Source organism: Pyrgilauda ruficollis, unplaced genomic scaffold, assembly GCF_017590135.1.
Source record: "Pyrgilauda ruficollis isolate IOZ18807 unplaced genomic scaffold, ASM1759013v1 scaffold7, whole genome shotgun sequence".
Taxonomy (NCBI): Eukaryota; Metazoa; Chordata; class Aves; order Passeriformes; family Passeridae; genus Pyrgilauda; species Pyrgilauda ruficollis.
Genome location: NW_024528821.1, coordinates 7,922,034 through 7,943,650, shown reverse-complemented (window position 1 = coordinate 7,943,650; position 21,617 = coordinate 7,922,034). Strand labels below are relative to the sequence as shown.

General features: G+C 37.6%; 1 long non-coding RNA gene across 2 annotated transcripts; it reads left to right on the top strand.

Moving 5' to 3' along the window:
• Nucleotides 1–6,952: 6,952 nt before the first annotated feature.
• Nucleotides 6,953–17,333, top strand: LOC121363119. Of its 2 annotated transcripts, XR_005956639.1 has the most exons (6): nt 6,953–7,075; nt 7,151–7,225; nt 10,731–10,918; nt 11,407–11,521; nt 11,602–11,692; nt 16,806–17,333. It is a non-coding gene; the product is annotated as an uncharacterized LOC121363119 (long non-coding RNA). The 2 variants fall into 2 exon arrangements; XR_005956638.1 differs by lacking the exon at nt 10,731–10,918.
• Nucleotides 17,334–21,617: the final 4,284 nt, after the last annotated feature.

The following is a 21,617-nucleotide window of genomic DNA, read 5'->3' as shown; positions in this document are numbered from 1 at the left end:
GCACACTCAAATTCTTCAGGTTTCTGCAGTTATTTAATCAAACTCTTCTCACATTTAATTTCCACTACAGAATTTCTTGTACCACACCATTCCCTCAGTGTACATTCTGTCATTGGCAAACATAATTTCATTTTTGTAAATAGATTCTGTCTCATGTCCTTACAATTCTTCAACTGAAGCAATCCTATTCTGAAAATACAGCATTGATATACTTTCAAAACTCAAAGACTACCAATATCTGCAGATGACAAGGCAAAAAATTCTTGGATTTGCATATTATCCAGCTGATATCTTAATAAAAAGAGCTGAAATTCCCAGCTGATGGACACTGTCACTGGCAATTACATGGGGTTTGTCACCAAAGTCCCTGAGTTGATTTTCATATATCTGTTCACACAGTTAGCAATAAACTCTGGAGTTCTTGGGCCCCTCTTCACATCACTGCAACCTAATTGACTTAACTGCGCACCAACAAAAAAATTCAGCACAAAGTTTGGCATTACAAAGTTCAATGCCAGGTAACCCTCCAAAAGTAGAGCCAAGAGCACCACTAAGATATATTAAATATATTAAGAGGGAGGAAAAATTCTGGTACATTTAATTTGTAGACCAAAAGGAGTGTCCAGAAATGACATGTGTATACAGACGATGTACAGGAAAAATTTGTTCAAGATATTTTTCTGACAAATACACTATTTTCTCTTAACCCTGGTAAAATACCATCAGAATTCTAAGCAACTCCTCCAAAACAAAGATTGTCTATTACAAATAGATAATATCCAGAAAGTGGACCAGGCTTTGTGTTTTTATTAATGAAAAGTACCAGTATGACAAATATGGGTTTCCAGGTAGACCAATTACTTAAAATACAAATAAAGGGTACTATTAAGAAGTGTTTATTAGAGATCATCCATAATGACATTCAAAAAAGTTTTAAAAATTTGGTAATTTATATTTACTTATATATGCACACATACCTAGTTTTACATACCTAGTTTTAGTTAGAGGTTTTTTTTATTTTTGTAATTAAAACTAATACAATATTTTTTTTAAGTAATATTACTTCAATTTTATGAACTCCCAGTAATACTTTCTTTATTGGCATGTTCCTTTGGTAGGTTTTATGAATTTCTAGCAATTTCATTCTTGATCTCTTTAATTCAGCATGAGAAACATTCAATTTCTGTAAAGGCACTTTGACTCAAATTTATGTAAAGTAGTTTCAGTTTACTGATTGATGGTTTTTATTTCATATCATTTATACTCTAATTAGATTTTTTCCCCTTTTGAATAGGGTTTATGAATTCATCACAAGGACCAAGTTCTGAAAACCACCTTAAGATATGGGTTAACTAATATAGATAGGTTAATTACCATTATGGACAAGCGATCAAGTATCAGAAATTTTCTGCCTTCATCATGCTTCCTGAGAATTCAAATCTGACAAGTCACATGCTGGACTCTCCTTCTACCTAAACACTAGCTTTGAATTCTGGAAAAATTTAAACCCCAGAAAAAAGGAAAAAAGGGTCTTTCTTTGCCATGTTGTCGTACAGCAAAAAACCAAGAAACAGCAAAACTCCTGCTACAACTCACTGCCCTGTTTGTTCTACATCACTGCAGTGTTTTAAATAAGTGAACTTCCATTAAACAGGCTTAATATGAGTGCAGCAGCTGAAATCAATGATATTAATGTCTGATTCTTATCAGGTAGCAGCCAGAGGGAAATTAACCTTGTAGCTGAGAAGTGCACGTAAATCTGATTTCCAAAACTTTACACTTGATGAGCTACCTTGGGGGGAAATTTGGGTGGGTAAATGTACAGCTTTTCCACTGCAGGTTTCCATTGAATTTAGCAGTACTGCACACAAAACATCTGCATAGAAATTAATCATGAATACAGATGTTGTAAATTAAACTCCCTCAGAGATTTTATTACACAAATCAATGAATGATTTTCCCAGTATTCTTCAATAAAGCTCTAATTAGGAGTATATATCCCAAAAGATTTTCAATGAAATGCCAGACAATGCTAAAACAGGAATCCTGGTCTTTTGAAAACATGGTAAGTACAAATCTTTTTCAGTAAAATCTTTTGCTAACTCTGAAAACTTTTTACCATCCAATATATTTGAGATCAGTCATGTTGGTGTGGATGACTAAAGAGAACTGAAAAATAAGAAATCACTAAGATTAGTGAAACCCTCACCCTCTTTTATGGTCATTTACTGAAAGGAACTACTGCAATTGTCCTTTACTGGTTCTCACATTTAGAGATGACTATGGCAGTTTTTCAGATGAAATCTCCTTAAAAAGGAACTTTCTTTTATGACAGAATCAATAAAAAGGCCTTTTCATTCATAGCTAGAAAAAAAGGATTTGGAGGATTTGGAATACAGCAATTTTCCCTGCCTACCATTTTGAATTGGGAATCTCCTAATAATGAAACAAGCACAGCACAATGTCTTTTATTCAATCTGCTAAAACTGGGCTGATGACTGTAATATTCATGTAATGTACATGTTCAAATTCATTCCTGGGCACCATAACTAAAGGAGAAAGTCAGAGGGAAGACCATAAGTAACTGTATAAACTGCATTTCATATAGAGATAAAAATGCAAACTCTTCATTGTGCTACCTGTAATTCTAATAAAGACTATAGTTCCTTCAATTTCAAAGGTGCTTCAATGCTTCTTAGTACATGGTATTTTAATTTTTAACATTTCAGAAAAAATTTGGTTTGGATTAAAAATATTCAAGTTGGACTAGAAACTCTTGAAGGAAAATGTTAAAATTTATTCTCAGTTGTAAATAATTTTTACTAGGTTCCTTAAGAAATTAGACTTATTGTGTCTTGGTATTGCTAAATCTGCACTGAACTCTTAGCTGAAAGAATTTGTCTTGGAAATAAGAAGGAAATATCAATCTATATTGATATTTGAGAAAATCAAGAACAAAAATTTCTACTCAACATTACCCACATTTTACTTTTAAATTCATAAAAAGAACTGAATGATTTTTCTTTTAATTCAACTCAAAATTGTATTTTCATTATTTTGATGAATTTGTGGTCTCTACAACACAAGTGATCATCAGCCAAGTGGCTTAAAACAGAAATACAATTTCACTACTTGTTGTCATTAGCTAAGCACAGGAGTATATACTTAAATGCTTGGATGAATAAAATTTATTCTTGAATTCTCTGCTAACTCAAAGCTTTAAAAGTAAAATCCTAACTGAAATAACAGAGATAAGCTTTTGTCTCTTGTCAGTACTGACCAGTTGGACTACCAACACTGCTTCCTTGATATTTGGCATTTTAAACAAGACACAGAGAATGATTTACTATCATCTACCATAGGAAATACTGGCAATTGTTTTTGCATTTCAACAAAAATATTCCAACTTGAAAGAAAATGTTTAGATGATTTTAACATTATTTTTTAACTGAGCAGGGGTTGCAGGGGTGACCCTGAGCGGTGCAGGTGAACATTGTATTGGCATTCAGGGCATTTGTCACTGGTACCGTCAGAGCATGACACAAACAGAACCTGCCCACCAGAGTGGGCTGAGCTCATGCTGAACACTGGAGAAATTGTAATTGGGAGTATAGATTTTCAGCAATACACACTCTCACTGTGAGAAGGTGACTGCATGCTCCATCACACTGACCTTTAGGAAACGAAAGGCTCGGAAGGCTTATGGGAATAGTCCTGGGTCTGGTATTTAACTCCTCTAAACACACTCTTGTTAAGACATAATGACTTGAGATAAATTCATGGTGAAACTCCCTGGTTTATAGTAGTGCCTATTCATTTCCTTTGCCTTGCTTTCATCTGTTATCATTCAGTGCTCTACTCATCTGATACTGTTGTTTTGCTCTTTCTGCTGCCTTCTCTGACTTTTTTCACTTTTTTTAATGGTTTTTAGTAGCATAACCTTGAAGAGTCTCTTCATGTTTAAGTTAATTAAAAATATTTTTCACACCCAGTAAGCAAGATGTGACTCCATACTATGTGTGCTTAATGGAAGAAATATGCTTTACATGCTTCATTAAGTTATTTGCGAAATTGCATTAGTGCCATTCCATTAGTGTACCTCTTTCAGCTACATCTGTGGTCTGCTTTTGACAGACAAATTACCAGTTTCATAAGTCTATTTTGCTTTAGTAATGATCTTCTAATATGCTGAAAAATATCCATCTTAATAGTAATGGGAAAAGAAAATAATAATGTATTTTTCAATATAACAGGAACAAAATTATCTGCTGTGGGGCAAAATAATTACCAAATTTCTTAAAGCAAGCAATTACAGGTTATTTTGGATATTTCATTAAAACTACAACCTCACACAATACAGAAACATTAACCTTGAAATAAGATGTCATAATGAAGTCCGTATTGATTAGAAGAAGTGAAAGGAAAGTGTTTACTACATCAAAATCTTTTAAGACACCTACAGAATTTTAAAACAATCAAAATGATGTTGCATTGACTATGCACTAAATTGTGAGAGCATTTTGACACCTTTTAAATCTGTGCAGTAAAAATTCCTTTAGGAGAAGCAAAACATTACTGACACTGGGTGTGGACGTCAGTTAGAAGCTGGGATTTAACACAAGAGTGATTAATTTTTACACTGTTTCATAACAAGTTCCTATTTAAAATCATACCAAGCTAGGTGTCCAAGCCACGAGATGCTATTTTACAACTTCCAAGATTAATGATAATTTCCTGTTTGTTTTCAATTAGCTGTTCACTTAAGATCAAGGTCTCGTTATGCTAGGCATCATAAACACAAGAAATTACAGCCCCTGGCCTGGAGAAGTTACAGTCAAAGAATTTGGACTGTGCTGTGCTCATCTTCTGTGCTGGTGCAGGAGTAACGATGCATAATAGGTATTTCAGAAGTGTTATTAAACATGTGTCCACAACCTGCCAGAGTGAACAGGGAAAAGAGGATGAGGACAGCTGGAAAACTCATTTAATGTCCCTTTTGATAGCTCTTTATCAACAGATGATCAGGTGATGAGGATTCTGATATAGTAACAGATATCTACATAAATCATTTCTCTTTCTAACATATTGACTATTCCTGTCTTTCCTCTTCTCTGGTTGCTGACCTTCAAAATGAATTTGGGACCTCGTGTCAGGATTTAATTCAGTTATATTATGTGTGCTAAGATAGTGAGTAGATAGTAGCTGTCTCACTATACTAACAAAAATAACCTGAAGGGAAAAAAAAAAAACCACCTAAATTGATATTTATTAGAGTCATTCATTGTCGTATAATAAATCTGTATGCCAAAGCCCGAGTTTAGGAGCAGAAGTATGCTATGTCAATTTCCTGAGGGTATTCTGATATTCAGGGAGTGTATACTGAGTGGAAAACACACAACAGGGAAAAGTATCAATGACTGAGAAAACATGAACAATTACAGCATCAGTTGAAGGCAGCTGTCTCTACACATGTTGATTTTACTCCAAAATGAAAGACTCGGCAGGATTCTGTCAATAACAAAAATACAACAAGCTAGATGGCTGGTTTAGAGCACTAAATAGCAAAGTAGGGCAATTAGGCACGCCACAATTTAAACTGAATAGTAAATAGGTCAGGCTTGTTTTGCAGTTTCTCCGGACACTAAAATACTGCCTTTCAATATCTAGAAGGTACATGAAGCTGAGAAGGCTTTTAAGTTGGTCAACTCACAACTCTGTTCACTTACTAGATCTTGTTACTATCATAGAAGAGCACAATGTGTCTCACGTGGAAGAAGGAATATAAATAGTCTTGTTAAGATGAGCCTCTATATTTAAAATAATCTCATTCATTTTGTCTCCCCATATGACAGCTAGGACATCAGTATTCAGTATCACAAGGTTTCCAGACTCAGAAGCAAATCAGGCTGATCTGCAATTTTGCACCCACACCAGAAGGAGTTTCAGCTTTTGACTGTCTTACTTTAAGATATGTGATACATATGCATAATAAAAGCCAAGCAGTTTTTATGTGTCCCTGTAATACAAAACCTCCCTGTGCTCTACAATTCTTGCCATTATCTGGCACCTCCTGTTCTTCAGCTTTTGCTACAAGTGCTGGACCCCAAGTGCTGTGAGAGAAGTCCCATTATAAAGGCATGAGTTCAGAATTCCTGCCATTCCCTAGTTTTACTCCTTGAACATTTTGTAACCTTTCATTAACTGACTTACTCTAGACTTATGGTCACTTACTTCTACTCATAAAATTAAAGACCAACACCTCAAATGGTGTATATATAAAATTCCTCACTTATTTAGAGGCATGAACCACATTCCTGATACATTCATGCAGCTTGTGCAGCTTTAAAGGGCTTCAGGTAAGGGCAGAGCCACTGAGAATTTCCTCATGTAAAACCATATGTCAGGTTCATTAGTATATTTGCTTCTGCCATTTACGAGCACAACTGTAAATTGCACTCTTCCTGCCCTCACAGATTTTAAAGAATATTGACACAGGAGAGTGTCTGGCCTGAAAACAGCTCACAAAAGTCAAAGCTACAAGACTCACAAACACCTGGGACAAATGAACCACAGGGAAAGAAAAGTGCCATTCAGGAAAGGCTGGAAATGACTATTAATAGCTACAGACTCGTGACACTAGAAGAGCAGCACACATGGGTAGACAACAGTGCCCTACATTCACAAAAAGGTTACAGAGAGCACCAGCAGGCAATGAATCACACTCACAAATAGAAGAGCTGCTTCACAAATAAGTGGGTTTGGTGTTTTGACTTTCTTTTTATTTACTTCTTTGCAATAAAAATGCTGCTATTCTCTTCAACTATTGAACCCAAGAGTACTAAATGTTGCATCAGTAACACAGAAGTATAGAAATGTATAAAATTCAATATTTAAATAAGAAACTGATTTACAGACAGTATACAAACTTTCATTCTCCTCTTGAATCTTACAGACAACTCCTCCATGAAATATGTTCATTTTTGTAATACAGGGCAAGATTTTATGTTTTAAAGAACAAACATTATTCATCACACTTGGGATGTGAACAAAAAGACACATGAAGGAGGGTAAAGAGGTGAGTCTGGGCAAGGCAGCGTGGGGGTGCCACCTGAAAATAGACACTCTTCTCATTGCCTCTGTCTTCTTCAAGACTCAGAGCTATTCCTGATGTCACCCCCATAAAGGGTCCTCTGAAAAGCCTCCTGAGGACAGCAGGATCTGAAAGGTAATTTTTTTTTTTTTTTGACAGTAGTAAACCTTGAAGTAGAGTGGTTTTCAGTTTTGTGGATAGCTTTTTCCCTTCAAAGACTGAAGCAGACTTCAGTCAGAGGAACAGGAATAACACCCCTGTTAATGTACAACATATTTTAATGCTCTGGCTCCACTCAGGTAGTAGAATAATTATGTGTATTTATAGAAGCACTTATAAGAACCAGAGATTTGGATTTTGGCATGTGAGCAAAGTAATCCAATAAGAAGTGTTAAGGCCAGAATTTCTTGACCTTTATATTTGTCAAAGTTGTTGGTTCAATAAAGGTCAAGATGTGTGACAAAATTCAAGCCTGTCTAAGCCAATTAATGACAAGTAACCAGACCATTAAAAATCTCATTTATGCTGAGCAGTCAAGTGGGTTATGTGAGGGCACTCTGTACCTTAGATAGTCTACACAATTTGTTACAGGCTTGCTATAGGATAATAAAGGCCAGAAGGCAGCTGAATGAGAGAATACTTAAAGTTTTAAGATTAATAGGATAATCTATCTGGCTTGCCCAGCAGAGAATCACAAATAAATAAAATAGTAACACTTTCTTATTTAATTGCAAATATTGGTACTTCACAAGAAAATTATGAAAACAAAAGTTGAACATTAAGAATATCTGGATATACTGCACTGATAAAATGCAGGGGAATAAACTCTTCAACACAGCTATATGCAGTTCATAACCATAAGTGGTATGCACAAAGATACTAAAGAAATAGTTTGAAAGCACCAAACTGCTCAGGGGTCTCTTTCAAAGAGAGAGAATTGAACAAATAAAATACATGCTCTGGTTTTCTCTAGGATAGAGTTCACTTTCTTCTTAGTAGCTGGTATCATGCTGTGTTTTGGGTTTAGTCTGAGAATAATGTTGGTAACACACTGATGCTTTAGCTGTTGCTCAGTAGTGCTCACTCAGTCAAGGACTTCTCAGAGTCTCATGCTCTGCAGGGAGCAGGTGCACAGGGAGCCAGGAGAGAGCATGGCCAGGACAGCTGACCCAAACTGGCCAAGGATATTTGAAACCAAAGGACAGAAGAACAAGCACATTTCTCTTTTTTAGACACCCTGAATTTTTCCATAGCAACAAAATGGTATAACTGGTTCAGATATCAGTTTTTCTTGCTAGTAACAGCAATCATCGGTTCATAAAAACAGAATGTCTTGGGTTACAATGTAAGATGTGACCAAAAGTATGTATTCTCTTACCATCTTGATAAGCTGTTGAAACAGGCGGGGCAGTGTTCTTTATCTTCTCCATGAGTCATCCCTGATAACTCACTCAGGGGCCATTGTCACTGATGGACCACCAAGGTGTCACAGCATGACTCACAGAATTACAGCGTCCCTTTGTGAGATGTCCCACTCTGGGGAGAGGAACCAAGTATTCCTGCCTGTGTATAATCTGAGTTTTGGAATACTGTGGGCAGCACCTACCACTGGATTCCCAAAGCACAAGAGCTAAAGAACCACCATTGGAGAAGGATCAGATCTTTCTACAGGTAGATCACTTTGACAGAACCACATCCATCAATCCAGCAGGACTGCAGCCGCCATTTAATCACACTGCTACCACCAACCTGACCAACAGGGTGTCAGGTTACATTCTGTCAGTTTAAGCCAGTGTTTCTGTAATTTTCCAATTAATTTGTAGTTCTGATTTGGAATCTCTCACTGGTTTGCTTACAAACTAGTACAAATAAGAAATCCTGCTTTGCTAGATAAGGTGTGATGCTGGTGAAAGGAAAATGTCCAATAATAAAAGCCAGCTTGTACATATTTTCTGTTAAATAGGGGCATATAAACTATGGCTTTTATTTCAACTTGCACATAACTCTGTTAAAACCAGCACTAAATATTGCAAAGTATCAGTTGTATTTTTAGTCAGATTGTGTTCCAAATGGGTACAATAAAAATTCCTTCCACCACTTCCTTTGCAGGTAAACTCCTGCACTGGGATGCTCTCTGTGAAGAGGGAGAGTCTGTGTTATCACACTCAAAATCAAACAAAGCTGCCCTGGCAAGGACAGACTGACATCATGTCCATACTGCCTACACAGACATCAAACATGGACATAAATACAGCCAGGACAGAGCATCTGCCAGGGGGTAGAGCTGCACAGCTGGGAGAACAGCTAAGACATGGCACAGGGCTATGGGAGGCTTTGGGATGGTGGGCAGGGGATGGCTGGAGCCTGCAGAAACCCCAGCACAAGGAGCTGCAGCCCCAGGTCAGCCCCTGCCCGAGCTCCACAACAGAGCAGGAGATAATCTCATGCTGGGATAAAGAAAGAACCTGCCCACAGCAGCACCGCCCCGAGCAGCAAGGAAAGGCTCTGGAACAGAGAAGAGGCATCAGTGTTCTCTCACCCTCAAATGCCAAAAAAGGACACATTAGCAGCATTTTGAAAAAAGAAAAAAAAAAAATTGAAGCATTTTTTCTCAAAGTTGCTTAAATTATCTGACAATGCCCTTTTTTTTAATGGGTCATCATAACCTCCCTGAAGGCATTGCATTAGCTCAGTAAATTCCAGCTTGCAGTGCATCATTTTAAAGCAGACTGACAGACACCTTCACAGTAGGGTAAGTAGCTTTCAAGTTTTATACAGCAAACAAGTTTTATGTTGGTAATTGAACACTCTGTATCACATCTGCAGTGCTTCTGTGACCAGAGGCAGCAGGGCTGGCAGGGCTGTGCCCCAGCCCCATGGAATTCATACATGGAACACAAGGTGCTGCATTATCTTAGGCTTCAAATCCATTCATTTGCTACTTCTCACACACAGAAACTTCAACACATATGACTGTGCTTAATAAGTAAATATAATGATATATAATTGAATATCAATTCAACTGTAAAATGCTCAGTGTGCTGTATGAGCAGCTACTGATGTTGGGGCCTGGGATATGTCATAGTCTCCAGCTCTGGCACTTTCTGGAAAAGCCTGGCAAACAAAACTTAAAGTTACCTCCACGTGAAGCAGATACTTACCCCACACTTGACTTCCTTCTTCTGGTCCCCACACATCTCCACATAGCTGTTTTAGTGCTAAATCAGTAACTCTTCTCCCTTCCCAGTGTGTTCCCTTCAATGTGAAATTTAGACCTGTTCCTTACCCACATCCCTGCAGCCTCTCCTCAGCCCTGGCCAGCTCTTTCTGGCCCTCTTCTGTCCTGATGCCTCCTCTCCCCCTTCTCCTCAGCTTTCTCTCATTAATAAAATACGGAAGAATCTTCTTTATGTGTTTTTCCCATTTTGCTATAGCTGAATAAGTGGGATTTTAATCCTTGAAAAAATTTGTCTCCTAGTATTCATAAGGTTTATAAACTAGTGCTACACTTGCTATCTTGTGATGAATAGTTTTTTATCATGCATTCCATCTGTGACAGTAAAGCAATTCCTCACTAAGGAAAATACAATCACCAAAACACAGGAATTTGAAATAAATACATGAAACTGTTCCTTTACAGCTGTTATTTTTGTGAGTGTTGCCAGACATGAGATACAAGAAAACATGATATCTTTACATAGCCTTCTGCCACACTTCAACTTTCCTTCAAATTAGACCCACACAGGAGAGTATATATGAATATCTCCAAGAATAAGATGAAACTCTGCAGTGAACCATTCTTCTACATCAGCCTCTGCCAGGAAAGCTGTAAGCAAATTATCAGCCCAAAGTACCTAGAGTGTTTCAGGGATTTGGGAGGGAGGGCATTTCTTTTGTTGATTGGTTGGTTGGTTGGTGTGGTTTCTTGGTAATAAGTGGCAGCAATTACACTTGAAGGATCTGAAAGTTAATTCTACAAAAATCTAGCCTCTGCTTTTTACAAGGCAAGGTTACCCACATTTATAAGCTTACTTATGAACAATGAAATACTACTGGAAGAGAACATCTCAGAGTTAAAGAAAAAATAAACATTCTGAACATGTGCCAAACTCCCCACACAACCCAACAGCTTCCCATTCACAAGATTCAAAATATATTTCTAGGAATGAAACAGAAATAAATTTAGAGTAGAAAAGCCCCTCATAATTTCAAATTCTAGGTAGGAGAGTTAAAATTCCATTTGGTTGGAGTTTTTTTCTAATCTGTAGGATCTTAGTGACAATACAACTATGCAATTTTATTTTTTTTTAATCCAGAAGACACATTAAGTACTGGAGACTCTGCAACATCCAAATCAGAAACTCTGCAGAACACCAGTCTATTCATAAAGACCTGATTTGCACGTTCTCAGCACTTGGCTTCCTTTGAATGGTATGACTAAAGAAACTGAAAACTGTCTATTAGTATTTCTGTAATGCAATTTAATACATGACTCCTCTCTGCTTTTACAGGGATTAGATGGCACAATCTCTTTTCACACTGCTTCTATTTGAAGCTCCTGCTTCACAAATAGATACAACCCTGAGCTTCCCAAAACGGAAGGTAATGTATTTGTATTTCTTTCCAAACTTAATTCTTTTACTCATCTAACTTCAGAATGATTGAGGAACAAACAAGCTGCAGGTAAGCTGGCAGTTTTTTCGTTTAGAAGTGCATTGCACTTTTTTGTATTCTTCACCTTGCCTGGCATTTTATTTTGCTGACAGTTTCCTTTAACAGAATGCAACTTAATTATACTCAGCATTACCTGATCAGCAGGAGTTTGCTTCTTTGAAACTTTTTTTGTCCATTAAATGTATGAATTAAATCTGGCCCATAGCTACCTTTACAGTCTGCAATGCTTAATTTAACATCCATATTACATTATGTTCATACTCAAAAGAAATGTAATCTCAAAATGATTCATAGATGCTCACAGTTGCCTACATAATGAGCACTCAGAAGGCTAACAAAAATTGATTGTGCCCTGGGAATTGGTGCACAACATATAAACTATCTGTACAGCCTGAGTCAGTCTGCAAACTCCATACTGATGGCAAAGCTCACCCTTTCCATTCCTTATTCTGAACCACTCTTCAAAAGAGTTATGGGACAGGATCAACACTGAAGGAACAGCTTTGGGTGTCTCTGGTGTAACAGACACACACCTGGATCATCTCTCATCATAGGTAAATCTGTTTTCTGCTTAAAATTTGAGTTCTGTGTGGGATGGCAACTAAAACAAAGACCACCTGGCCAAAGAACTCATGAGAAGGGACAAGAGTAGAAGAGAATGCCACAGGAACAAAGAAATAAATCATTATAAATCAAGCAGTCTCTTGGTACAAAGTTAAGCTGACTTGCAGCAAAAACAGTCAGGCAAGATTCCGGGTGCCTGAAGAAACACTGCATAAAAGAAAGGAATGTTCCTGCCCTCAGTCGGGATGCTCCCAAAGAGTGGGGAGATCAAGGCAGCTCAATGCCCTGAATTGTCTCAGGCATTGATGCTCTCTGTATTCCCCAGAGCAGGAAGTAATTTGCTGTAGAATCTCTTTTTTACTAGCTCTGCTTCAAAGCAGACAAGAGTTATTCCCAGGGCATGGATTTGACCAGACTGTCAAACAGAGGCTAGCATTCCACTAAAGCCATAGCCTGAGCTCTCCCAGAGCAGGGGTACAGGCTCACACAAGGAGGTAGGAAGGGTCACAGAAGGAGGCAGAGAAGTTCAGAGCCTCCCTGTGCCCTCTCCACAGGAAGCCAACACTCATCTGGGACATGGTGAACTGGTTTCAGTTGTACCTCCTGATGCCAAGTCAGATGTGCCTGCCTACCTTCCAGAAAACACCTTTAATTGGAAGGTGGAACCTAAAGAAGTCCTAAACTGTGTAGTCAGCCTTGTCATTTTGACCTTGATTTTATGCTTTGAATAATCTCCCCATCACCATCATTTTCCAAGCCCGCCTTCCCACTGTGTGGCTGTAGCATATGATGGTGACATTTGCTTTCTGTTCCTTCTCTCAAAGCTGTTCTACTTTGTAGACCAGTTTTCAGAAAGAGAGAGAGCAGCATGGGGCAGAGCTCTGCAGGCCTAGAGCACTAAGCACAGAGGGCTGTACTTTCCACACCCCACTCCAAGGCCACTTACAAATATCATATACTAAATTATATTTGGACAAAATAACATTTCTCATATCTTAGAACAGAGCCATAATTGGCTCTAGAACTTTATCAAGCCCCAGGTCCTACCAGAGTATCAATTATAATAATAATGCCAGTAGTGGCTTCACAACTTCCAGTTCAGCCAAACAGCATACACTTACAGCTTCCCAACACTCTTCTGAGGATTCAGCTCCAGAGTGCATCTATTCAATTCCAGGCAGGATTGTGGTAGACAATTCTAGACTCTCTTTAATAATTAAATCAAGACATGGTATTTTGCTCTTCTTGAGTATGTCAGACTTACTGAGAGTAGTTGCATGCAGGCAGCAGTAATGCTCTTGATTTCTTGCTAATCTGCCTCAAAGGACACATATCCATAATACCAGTGACTTCAGCATGCTCATAATAGAGCAGAGTTTAAGCATCTACTTATGTGGGAAGATTTTCTTATATCAGAGCCATATCTTTTATGATAAACATAGATTGAAGTCCTATTTCTGATAACAATTAAGTCCTAAGCATGGAGGATTTAACTGCACATTAGAGCACTGCTGTTCTCAGAGGGAGTTTGTTTTCAGACATCGTGTCCAGCAGTCCATACTCAGGAACACAGCCACAGGTATAAGAGAAATCAGCCATCCTTTCCACAAGCTGCCTGGTTGTACCATGTGCAGAAACTCAATACCACCACATCTGCCACACTCTGAGTATAATTGCTACAAATTGAAAATAACAGCATTTCCTTTCTACATTGTTTCAGCCTCAATAGCTGCACAGACACCCGAGATTGAAATCAAGAGTTGTAGATGAGAAATTTAGATATAATTGAGCATGAAGCATCTCATTTCAGACAAATTGTTTTGCTTTAATACATACAAGTGTACTGGTGAAAGATGCTTTGAATTGCAAAATCCAATCAATGAAAGAGTAAAAGAAATTAGTTACATTTTGCAAAACACATAGGAAAATGTTTCCTATTGAAGTAAAAAGAACATTTCCTCTCTCATGAAGCAGGAGATTTTTTTAGTAACTATTCTACAGTACATAAATCACGTTCAGGCTAAAAGTACATGTGTTACAAGAAAGAATTTCAGTAGCCAGTATAGCTCAAGAAGTTCTTACCTTTGCTGAATAGCTAATTAGAGCACTCATTTATCATTCAAAAAGTCTCAGAAAAGCATGAAAAGGGAGGACAAAAGAAACAATAAATACATGTGGTGGTGAGACAGCTGAATAAGCTATGTCCTCACTTGAATTTAGTAAGTCTCAAAATTTAATGCCAAGGGAAACAGAGTGAAAAGACCATTGCAGGGAGGTTCTGCAGCGTGGCTCAGGAGGTGCAGGCAGCCTCTTGGGAGCTCATAAGCAGCCACTGTGCAAAAAGGCAGTAATTTCACTGAGTTTTACCTCTGCCATATTGGGACTGGCAGGATTTTGTGAAAAGCTGATTAAACTAATGGACTGTTTTACCTAGGGCTCATTTCTTCTTAGACAACTATCCACTTAAAAGAAGAGCTCTGTAACTGTTTGCAGAAGTGGGGTTTTATAGAACTTACAAAAAGGCATATTCCTGTCCAATACTTTACTGAAAACTTAGAGAGTTGCTATGCCTAAAGTATAACACCCAACCCAGAAGGGTTTAATGGTTTGAATAATCAATGCCTTCACCTTCCCTTCTACTTTTTTTCTATATGAAACATTGCCCAGAGTGTCTTTTGGGGGAATTTGTTGTGCAAGATGCTCCAGTTTTGGCAGATAATAAAAATCAGTCAGTTCATAAAAACACATCTTTGAGATGCTATAATCTCTCTGTAAAAGCATGTGTAGAAGAAAGGGGTCAGAAGAAGCAGGAGGGAAGGAGTCAACATATGAAACACTGAAAAAATTTCAGAGTCCTGGAGCAAGTAAGTAAATAGAAATAAGCTGAAAAGGTGAGAAGCTCATGAGCAACTACCCCATTCCCTTTTCTGATAAACTGTTCTGGTGGTGACACTGCTGGAGAGCACTGATCAAATCTGCAGGATTTGCAGGGCAGCCTGGCAAATTGTTCTCTGTAACGGAATCCATTATAAAAAATATGTGCTCCTAACCATAAAACTCTGGCTATAACCAACAATCTTATATAGAAAAAAAGTAGCAGTGAGAATTTATTAACTAAAATAAGTAGCATACACACCTGCAAGCTGCTACAGCCACATAATCTATTGCACTGTAACTGAGGACTATACAACAAGTGCTTGTTATCTCAAGCCATGTAAGTACTACAAATTCAAGACCTAAACCAGCCATTTGTATGGTATCAACATATTAAATTCAGGGCTGCTTTTGGAAATCCTTATTATAGAAAGACTGATTTATCTGGTGTGCAAGCAACAACTCAGTATAATGGCAAGCATAAAGCTAACAATATATTTTGCAAGATTCACTGTATGTATGTCGTGATATAGTTTTTAAACATGCTTACCACACTGTGGCTGTAATGTAAAATTTAGACAATGAGTTAACTTTGTGAATGCAAAAATCTTCTACTCCCTCCCAGTTTTTCCATTTATTTTTCCTTTAAAAAGACTGGATAACTTTTTAGCCGGTCACATCTCTAGGGAAAAAAACTCTTGATCCGTAAAACCTCTACTAATAATTTGACACCATTTAGCAATTCTGCTTATTAAAACTATTTACAAATTAATTTACAAAGTACATGAATTACAACACTTGTTACTTGACTAGCAAATGTGCCCACATGATCACTGTTGAGGTCAGTGAAGGGACACTAACAGTGCCTCCAGTTTATTCATTTGTGCAGAAAAACTTCCACCTCAGTTTCTTTAAACCCCTGAGTGTAAGTATCTGAAATATGGGGAAATAAAAAACAAATGTAATATAAAATTGCCAAGGTGTAGTGTCCTTAACTTTTCAGAAGTGAGGAAACAGCTAGTTTTGATTGAAAATAGAATTATTTTAGGGTGGTTAGTATTATTAACATGGAAGTTTTATTGCTCTTTAGGTGTACAAATACCCATGACTGTCTGTGGACCAGGTGTTCAAGTGTCTCCCTCCAAACTATAAAGTTCTTTTGCCTCCTATCTCCGCCTTAATAAATTTCTGATTCTGATTCACAATATCCATGGAAAGATCATATTTTTGATGAAGGATGTTATAGTTCATATAACAATAGGATATGGCAGACAACAATAGTGTCCCTTTAGTAAATGGCACTTGAGCACAAATTCCCCTCTATTGGTATACACTTCAAATGTTTTTCTGCTAAAAATTTAGCACAAGTTATTTAATACTGCTTTTGGTTACTTTAATTATTGTTTAACTGCAAAATAAACTTATTTTACGCTTGTGTCCAAGCCTAACCTTCCCCACACATTACAAAACTGCAAATTCTCTGTAGTTTATTTTTTAGTTGTAGATAACTGTTACATAAATTAAAAATGGCATTGTGAACTGAAAAGATTTTTGTTACTTTATAATGAACTATTCTTCTGTCCATAATATGTTGTATTCACAGCTACAGATTAGCACCTACTCATATCCACCCACATGCCAGGATGAAAAGGGAATGAGAACAATGGATATTTTGGATATTTGCCAACTATGGATGTATTGCCAGCTAAGAAAATGCCACAAGCAGAAGGCAGAGCAGGAAGCTCTCCTCCCAAGTGAGGGTTGAGGCAAGATCAATCTGCTTCTTGAAGTACTGAGGCCTTTCACAGAAATGAAAAAACAACATCAGCACACATCCTGGGAAAATTCCAGATAAAACCTCCCCACAGCATGGCAATGCTTAACACATCCTCAGTTGAAACAACTGCTACATCATGTCCCCGAGGCAACAAGAAGTCAGAAAAGATAAAACAATTCTTTTGTACACTGTATAGTTTTGCTGTGGGCTTGAGGATCCATCTGCCTAGAAGGTGTTTGAAAAATGAAAGGTGTTGTCTTGTTTTTAATTGTTATGAATGTTTTTGATCAAACAGTTATTGAAGAAACACAGCTATGATCCTACAACACTAACACATTAAATATTCTCTAATTTTTTAAGAACTTTAAAATAAATATTTAAACCAAATGAGGTGCAAAATGTCTCTGTTTAGTGCAAGCCCCCCATTTCATATTGAAATGCATCAATTTTGGTGCACCAGGCACTAACTACCCTTTTCTTTAACAGCATCAGCAGCAAAAACATGAGAAACCTGCTCAAGCCTGGAGTGTTATAACTCAACAGCAAGCAATGTGCCTTGGGCTGATTCCGTCAGGGGAGGTCATGGACTGGGAAGAATATTTAAAATAATCAATCCTCTAGGCAAGTTCAAGAGTGTAAGGGGAATAATGTAAGAGCTTTAAAGTCTCCTAGATCTATAATGTTTGTGTAGTGAAGTGAAAGGGCAGGAAGGTAGATTACTACACACAGAAGGAGAGTTTTATTTGGTTAAGAATTACCAAAATACTCTGTGTGAAAAGTATAGAGAATCTTAGCCAAGGAGTTAAAAAAAAGCAAGGCAGCCATCACTCAATTTTTGGAGAGAGTTTTTCAAACTCTGAAGGCCAAGCAAATCATCAGGTAAAGACAAAGCATAGCCACAACAACAGGCATTGAGTAAAGCTTACAATTGGATGGGACTCAAAGGTGCCACAACCAGGCTCCCCCATTTTGCGCCCTACTACAAGGAGGTGTAGCAATACTGAGATTCTGCTGTCTCTCTAATACCAGTTATGCTGTCACACAGTGATGGCCAAGGGGCTGGTACTCAAACATTCATTTCCCTTCCCTCATTAGAGCTGACCTACGCTACACTTCCTGTACTTTTGCATCCCTTTCTGCCTGATTGTTGGCAGATGAAGATTCCCTGTATCTGGAAAGACTCACCCACCATGTTAACACTAATAGGAACACCACTGATTTAAATAATGTCCTGTAAAGAATATGATGCCTTAAGATTTTAGCCTTTATATTTTTCAAATTCTGTACTGCATTAGTGCTTAATTCTAAGCTCCATATAAAGTGTCAGTTAACTGTCTTCACATTTTGTTCAGACAAAACAATCCCTCTGGGCCTGAGATCCAAAAACACCCTACAGCTTCAGGCCCCAAAATGTATAAACAAAAGGGAATTGTGGTAATAACTTCATTACCTGAAGGTGTAATTGGAGGATTAATGCCTGATATGTAAATAGACCAAACTTATATCTGGCTGAAAAACTCGTGACCATTGTCCAGCTTGGCTGTAGCCTCTGAGACTTCTGACTGCCCAAGGTGTGCCTTTTGAAGGCCTTTCATAAAAGTCTACTTTTATTCTCTTCACTTCGTCTAGCCTCTGTTCTAGGTAGCCACTCCAAGGCATCAAATGTACTCCCAGTCCTTGTGTTATGCATCTCCATTTGGGGATATTTCTCCCTCTGTTTCCAGCTGGTGACAAAGAGGCCATTTAGAGCAAAGGCACAGGTGAGTATGGGGGGTTAATATACACATAAAATATTAGATCAAGATCTTTGAGATTTATAACCAAAAAAATTGTTGGGGAGCCTTTACTCATCTTGATGCAATTCCTGCTACATTACTTGTTTTATTTATTTAAATAAAACAACACCTAGAGGGCAAATAAAACCATTTCCAGTCTTTATAGTGGGAGGTTTCCCCTCCATCTTTAATTCATGGGGTTTTTTTCAGCATTGACTGTAACTTGAATCAATGCACTCCATCGGGTTACCTGGTGATCATACTCTCTACAACATGCAGGTACAATGGAGTAAGTCAAAACCCAGGGACAGTCTCAATACACTCCCACATTATTTCTCAGATTTCTTTTACCTCCATCTTTTTAACCCCAAAAAGATGCTTGTAGTGTGCATACTAAGTTCAAAAGCACACAGCTCACCCTGACCACATAATAAACCTCAGCAAAGCCCTGTTGCTGTAGTGCTAAGAGATCCATACAGAATTCAAAACAGGTTTTCCTGAGCTTGTTTAATGACAACGAGCCCACAGCAATCAGCTGGCCACAACAACTATTCTGCACTCCACCCTTTTCCTTTAGGTTGTGTTTTACCCTCAGTTTTGAGGTTGGAAATCCCCACCACACTAGGGAAGGGTTGTGGGAAAGCAAAGAGTTCCACTAAAAATATCAGAGGCAGATTGTCTTCAGTGCAGCACACCGTAAGCAAGTTTTTAAAATGAAGCCTCCTTTTAAATAAAATGAGACCTTCAGGAAGCACAGCAGAAGATTATGATCCTCTTCATCTAAGTTTTGTACCAGTCTTAAAAATTATAAAAGAAATGTTGCTCTGAGTATTTCACTCATTTTTTACCATTATCCTTTTCTCCCCTTTCAGAAAAGGCTTTCAGTGTGTTGATTATATTTCTGTGCTGAGTTCCTGGAAATGCTTAATCTAAAATGACAATTTGACTAAATACGGTGGCTGCCATTTTATTTAGCCACAGGAGAGGTGAAAAGTCAGTCTGCTGCTTCACTTAGTGAAATGGACAATGTAACTCAGAGAATAGATACATGACATTTTCTGTCCATCAGTCTGTGCTTTCTTTTTACAGATTTATCTGCTATCTAAAAGCTAGTTGTTTACCAAGTCACCCTTATCTTTCTTCTTTGTGAAGCTTCACTGCAATAAATAAAAAGCCTTGTGTTTGATGTGCCTCCAGATCATTTTGATTTCAAATACACTCAAGATTTCATTTTGATTGCCCTTCCAAAAATTATATTTCATATTATGTCATAACATCAAAATATTCCAATAGAGAATACTGTTTCTGGGTTGGGTTTTTTTCCTGTTTGTTTCCCAAACAAAATTAAATGTCTGTCTTACAAAATTTTCAGGGCATCTTCACTGAATTAAAATGAACCAGAATTAATGGAGCTGCAGAGGGTAGCTCCAAAAGTAAACAGAAAGATGACCATAAACTCTGTTGTCTACCAATAACTTCCTATAACAGAAATTATTGTATTGATTAATCCACTAGTGAGACAGGTCTTAGAAAGATTATTTTCACTGTTCACTAAAACTCACACAATATTTACATGAGCTCAGAACTTCAGCTGACAAACACACTGATAGCAATGAGAAGTTTTAGTCTGATACAATGATTCTAGAAATAAAAATTAAGACGTTTGTCTGTCATAGTATTAGAAATTAGCTACTTTGCACAAACCTAGGAATATAATTTAGCTTTTTCCATTCACATGCAAATAACACTATTCCTAGTGCACAAAAGATATCCCAGGGAAGAAATTAAAACATTATAGAATCTAAGAGCAGGGTTATTACATGTCAACCAAGTTCTGTGCTATGCTTTGTTTCAGGTTCTGTGTGATATGACAGCTGCTTCTATTCAGACGTTATTTTAAAGGAAACATTTTCTGTAATTTCAGCTGACTCATTCAAACTAGCAACACTCCATTTTAAAATACCATTGAGAAAATGCAAAGCATTTCTTCACTGGAGACAGCATTCACTGTTCTAATCTAATGCAAATGTTAGTTAGAATCAACAAGCTTGCACAAATGCCAAATCGCTTGTCCCCCTTTAGATGATTTCACACCTAACATAGCAACAGACAATTCGTCAGAAAACACATTAAAAAGCATTTTAAAATGTATCACTGTGTATTATCTCTACGGTAAATAACACAGTATGTCCCAAATTGCTGTTCTAAACAAAGAAAAAACACAAAACCAATCCTGAAACACAAGGTCTGTGATACAAATTCAACTGGGACTAATATTGCAAACCCTAATAGAGACAGAACTCTGACATGAATAAAAGCTTTTTTCTAGTAAGGGACAGCCAACAGGTTGCCAAAGATGTCTTCCAAAGATAAAAATGTTAAGTAGTAAGACTACTTTTTCCAGCTACTCCTGTCTATGTCCCAGCCTATTTCATTACACAGAAGAGACATGTATGATAAAATAATTTATGCAAAAATGAGGAATTCACAGATGTCTGAGTAAAGGACACAGTGCCAAGATCACTTTGCCTTGTCAGAAGTTGCTCCAGCCAGGGCAAATAGCACTGTGTCAGTGAGAAAAAGGAAGAAAAGCTTGTGGGCTCAGCAGTGCCAGAACTGTGGATGAGGCACTGAGGGATGAGCCATATGGTGATAAGAAAGTGGCAGCCATTTAGGTGGCCATAGGAGGATTATTTGTTTTGTGGGCAGTGATCAAAGCTAAAACAAACAAAAAAAAAGCAGGAAGACTGGGGAAAGCTCCTGGTGCTGCCAACTGGAGCAGCTGATGCCATAAACCAGGTTAGTGATTATGCAGATAGAATCCTTTATAAATCTGTCCCAGCATATGGTGAACAGGAGAACA